The sequence below is a fragment of the Pomacea canaliculata genome, linkage group LG13 (genome assembly GCF_003073045.1).
Source record: "Pomacea canaliculata isolate SZHN2017 linkage group LG13, ASM307304v1, whole genome shotgun sequence".
NCBI lineage: Eukaryota > Metazoa > Mollusca > Gastropoda > Architaenioglossa > Ampullariidae > Pomacea > Pomacea canaliculata.
The window spans coordinates 8,935,728-8,941,727 of NC_037602.1; positions in this window are offsets into that span (position 1 = coordinate 8,935,728).

Here is a 6,000-nt window from a genome sequence, read left to right on the forward strand (position 1 = left end):
AAATAAATTCGTTTCTTGAGATAAGGGTATGAATGACGCAAATGTAGGATAAGCTTTTAGTTGGTCCGGGTAGTGAGTGATCTTTACTTACAGAACTATGTGAGGGTGTGTAATTATTTCTTACATGATCTAGTCGAGGAGGAGCGACGATAGCCATAATGGTAGACAGACAAATCTCTCCCGTCAGGTCCTTTGTTGAAGATGGAATGTCAGAGCGTTCTTTACATGCCATTGAAGTGAACGTGTGTGTGTGTGTGAACGTGTGTGTGTGTGTGAGAGAGAGAGAGACAGTATGAACACGTGTGTGTGTGTGTCTGTGTTTCTGCGCATGCGCTTTCTCCTGCTTCAACAAATTGCCATTGAGACTCCATGTCTCCCTCGGTCAAAACGAGAAATTCATGATCTTCCCGACTCGGATCCCACACGAGCTGACGGCTGTTGTCTCGAGTTTCCTGCTGTCGTCAATGGCTTTTCATCGCGCGCAACATCAACGCAGATATCAACGGTGTCGATGTTGGCGCTGCTCGCGGTGGCATCATACTGTGAATGGTTCCAGAGCCCTCACTTTAAGGTGTTTAAATCACGATAAACAGAATTTTAAACATTCCAGTCCTCCATAGACTAGGGTCTCTACGGGAAGCTTGCGATAACGAAGATATAGGGTTACAGTCACGTGACTATGCGCTCACGATTTCCCGCTTTTCCCACGCACGCACGCATACATAGACGTGCACATGCACGCAAGCATTAGTTCGTGCAGCCATGCAAGCAATTAAGCAGCAAATTATCTTTCTTTGATGTGAAGAACAAGTAAGGCTGTGGACACAATAATGTCTTCCTTGTTACAACCTGGAGACTCCGCCATCGAGGTGACTCGAGAAAGTAAGGGGGCTTTGGGGTGGGCCATCAAAAACCCAAGAAGTACGCCTGGTGGCAAGCCAAGGGAGACAACTCGGTGCCACCAGAGAACCTCGGTGATGGAGTGGCGACGGCCAATAGTCGTGACAAAATTTCCAAGCAGGAACTCTTGAGAAGGAATGTTAGTAAACCGTCCTGGAGGCCTCCTCCATCACTGTCTTGCGTCTTCGGCTGTGGAAGTTCGGTCTGCATGAGAGGAAAAAGATGATTGGTTTCCTGTCGGAGCGAGCATGACTGATCTGAAAGCCCCTTGGCTGGGATGACGTCTTCAGCATGGACAAGAGCCAGGTGCCAGGAAGAAGCGGTTTCATTTGACGTTCCAAAATTAAAGGAGGGATAACTCCTGAGAGAAAGGAGGGGAGAGCAACAGGCTGGCAGTAAAGTAAAGAAGCAGAGAAGGAGTAAATTGAAAAAGAACGGTTGAAAGAAAGAGAGCTGAGAAGGAATAAAGACTACCAAAAAAAGACAAAGAAAAGATTTTGTCTTACAATGGGGATCGTCCATTCATTCATTAATTCTTTCATTCCATCATCACCCACCACCGAGCCAGGTCTTTGTTCCAATCCACTATTTCACTCTGACGCTCTCACTCAGATTACCACTTCTCTAAGCCGCAGGTTTCGGAGAGGACTAAGACCGACAATGGTCAGAGAGAACATGATAAACACGAGTATGTGGACACCTGTCGATGGCTCGTGGGACCCCCACTGAGCACAGAGTGAGCAAGCAGACAAGAGGTGGACGCAGTCGGCAGGCTGTCAAAGGAGGGACAGGCTGAAGACCAACAGAGCGCGACAAAAGGCGCAGCCGAGCATGGGGATCCGCAGTTTCTCGTTTTCAGCGAGATTCTCTCGGAGGACCCTGCGGGACTGCATACTGACAGTGTTGACTGATACCTGGAAGCTCTATTCTATGATGTCAGATGGAGGGGCACGGAGGGAACGGCTGCTGAAGGGCAACGGCATTGTTTCCTCTGTCCTTCTCAGTGTGACCCATCTGACTGTCCTGGACAAAGATCATGTCCTTAACTTAGCGAAGAGACAAGATCTGCTCTGTGTGTGTTTGTGAATATTTGCCATGTGAGAGATAGAATGGACAGAGAGAGAGACAATGCTCGAGAGGAGGAGAGAGAATAAGAATATGAGAGAATTAAAAAGGCTTAGAAAAGAATGCTGTCTAAAAAAATAAAACAAAAATAATGAGAACACTACAGCACATCACACTTTGAGCTGGCATTGATCTGCAGACACAAAAGACCACCTTCCATGGCTGCAGATGGAGATTAAAATTAAAGTATGAGTCAACATCCTTCACGACATCAAACTATTCATCTGCTAGCAGGCGAAGAGGTCAGGAGGTCATATCAGAAGGCACCATTCTGATTTTCTGACATGTGGCAGAAACATTTGAAAGAGCAGACGACTTGAAGTGTCCACCTGAGACCTCCACAATGAGTACCCACTAAGTGGCCTCCCTTTGTGTTGTGCATGGGGCAGCGGAAGACGTGGAACACGACGAGGGGAATAAAAAAAAAGATGGTGCCCATCGCTGACGAATCGGGTTGGAGAAGGGAGACAATCATTTCACTAAAAATAGGTTGTTGTTTGTTTGTTTCTAACATTATCTTTCTCAAAATACCTTCAAACAACTTTTTTCTTTTTCAGCCTTTCCTTTCATCTCAATATTTTTTCGCACGAGAAAAGCCTGTACACATAATAACGTAGGTGTCAACTCCAAAAAGGAATTCCCAGACAATCCTCTCTTTTGACCACGTGGGTGCAAAGTCTGTAAATATTTGGTCGCGAACATACACAGAATTTATTTTATCGGCTTCCTATATTTATCAGGCCATTGTGAAGTCTGCACCGCACATGCGCGGTTACGGAACCACCCGATACAATCACGGATATGACGTCAGAGGTGACACCCAGTCAACAGTCACCCTACTCCCACTCCCTGCTATGTTTACTAAGGAACAATGTCTAGCGAGTGGGCTCGCTGTACCACTCCCCTCTCCCGACAAAATGATAGTCTCTGGTGACAGGCACGACGACAACAGTCAGGACAGTTTAATATGTCGACGGTTCGGCTCCCCTCCCCCTCCTGCGTAAAATTAAAAAAAAAATTAATAGGATAGTTTTGTAAATTTGAACAACATAATAGTTTATCTTTGAAGGTGTTTTTGGTGGGGAATCTAGGTATATCTTGGGTCATGTTTAGCTCTGCGGCAGTCCATTGTTCACAAGTATTGAGAGTTCAGTGCTGTGTGGCTTGTTGGGTAGGTCATCCGGGTGCTTCCGCTGGAGAGCCTTAGTCACGTGGTTGACGCTGAAACAGAAGAGGCGAAAACAATTTTTCCCGTCAGATATCACCAGTTATTTCTTTCCAGAACTCTTCCTATTACCTTTCTTCATGTCTGCCACCAACTTTTGCAGAAACCGTTGGGAGATAATTATGGGGAGAGAATTGAGGATTGTTTAGTGGTCGTTAGCTGAAGACAGTGATGAACTTTGCATCAACATCAAAAATGATATATATCTCTCGAAACATCACCATGTCATGACCTTAGGGTCAGATGGAGCATCAGCCAATACCTTACCTTCCCGGTCTGACGCACGATGCGGCTTTACGATATCTGAAGACACTAAACGTTTTCTTTTTACTAACAACAATGCTGTGATACAGTTTTTGAATAATTCGACTAATTTCTGAAATGATAATTTGAAATAATGGGTGTGTAAATTTAGCTATACATAAAGCTGAGTTTATTTTTCGTACTTTTCAAACTTATCAAAGCAACAAATGCTTAGTCTTGTTATGTTAGGACGGTATTGTATATACAGGTGAATGCATATATGTATTTGAGTATGCACGTTTGTGAAAAAAAAACTTTTAAGTATAAATGTTAATATATATTGTATATATGTATATTGTTAAATAAGTGCATCAGAAGTTTAAATGCACGGGCCCCCCCCCCCCCACCTTCTTTCTCTCCTAATGTTGGCGGAGAGCAGAACAGTAGTCGGTGAGAGGTCGGGAGCTCACACCATGACGATGAGAGAAGAGATAACAGGTAGGCGATGAAAGGTGAAGACGGCGCCCTTACCCTGGGGGGCATAACCGGCATCAGTGTAGTCACCTGCCACAAAGCTATATCTTTGAAAGTCATCAGCACATTACAACAACATAAAACTCCTCCTTTTCTTTTTTTATCCTGCTTTCTGTCTTCTTCTTCTTCTTCTTTCCTTCTTTTTCTATCTTCCTTTTTTTCCTTCCCTTTCTGTTCAACAGAAAATCTTGCCTAATCGAATAGTCGACAAAAATATGGCATTTTTTTATGTACTTCTTGCGTCGGCACGAGATTCTGTTCGGTGCCAGAGGTGATGGTAATGGTGAGAGAAGTGGTGAGTGCAATGCTCTGGGAGCTGGGATGAGGTGTTTGTTTTATCAGTGGATTTGGAGCTGTGCACATTCATCTGCAGTGCTGACAACTCAAGACTGAACTCTAACCTCAAAAATTTGCATCAATCGTCAGTTACGGTTTTTAGCCGTTAGAACTAGATAATCTCTTGGTGTGTGTGTTTGTGCGCGCGCCTGCGTGTCTGTGCGAGAGTGAGGAGAGTTGATCTGAAGGATATTTCAAGTAAAGCTGATGCCAGGATGTATTACATTCCAGACCACTCTACATTCTGCCTACCTCATACTCGTCCAGACGCATTCATCCTCCAAACATGCAGCGCATCCCAGTATGCAGCATTAATTACATTGCTGTTTGTTTGCTCTCTTGGCGTAGTCTTGGGATATAAAACATAAAACCTAGACGGGAACACCGGACAGCTTGAACTAATGGGACCAGACGAATGAAAGAATGTAAATTGGACTCGAACATGAAACAGCTGGAACAGATTAGTGAAAGAACGAGTAAAAGAGAATGGGAGGGTCACAAGAGACAGACGAAATCAAACTTGGGAAGGTACGGGACAAGGATGGTCAAGAAGACAAGGAGAGAGATGCAGAAGTCAAGGAGAGTTTCGTTTTCGATGATAATAAATAAGGAGTAAGGTACTGTGGAGAATATTTCACACATTAGGTGACTGCAATAACATCCAACAGCAGATGAAATGTCAGACAACACACCCTCCAAACAAACAAACAAACAAACAAACAAACAAACAAACAAACAAACAAAACAAAACAAACAAACAACCAAACAACAAAACAAACAAACAAACAAACCAAACCAAACCAAACAAACAAAACAAAACAAACAAAACAAACAACCAAACCAACCAACCAACCAACCAACCAACCAACCAAACAAACAAACAAACAAACAAACAAACAAACAAACAAACAAACAAACAAACAAAACAAAACAAACAAACACAGTTTCTGCCTTTTGAAGCCAATTATAAAAGACTGACGACTGCTACCTCCCACTTTCTTGCCAGTTACCTCCCTGCAAGTACCCGGCTCGTGCTTCACCCAGTGAACCGTAACCTCCATTCGACACGGTCTCCGGTTGCGAGAAACTTTCCAGATGGGCGGGTATGACTGTACATTGACTAGCTTTGCCAGGTTGTATTTCTCATTGCGACAAGTCAAGAATTATTTGACATGACATCAGAAAGTAAGTCATACCTTCCAGTCTTTTACTTTCTAAATCAGTCAAGCAAACTGCCTCTACTCATCTGATTCTGACGAAGCCAACCAACTGCCGATATCTGTGAGAGGAGGTAATAAGGCGGAAGGTGGCGCCAGAGGTACTCGTGCTGGGCTCATTAAAGAAACATTAGAAGGGGGGAAGAAGAAGAAGGGGGCGCTACTCTGTGGCTTGACCCCGGCTCACAATCATTCTCTACGTTTTTTGACGTGTTTGAATTCTAAGGGAATTTCGCTTACTCAAGCTTGTGCATGAATGGTTATAAGTGTTACTTCAATACGTCTGACTGTGAGGAGCACCGTATTGCTGCGTGTGAGTGTCCCTGTACGGGAGAAATTTCTTTTACCAATACCGCGTCCATTTTGTGACCGTTGGTTAGATCTATAGATAGTCAGAAACGGACTGAAACGGACTACAGG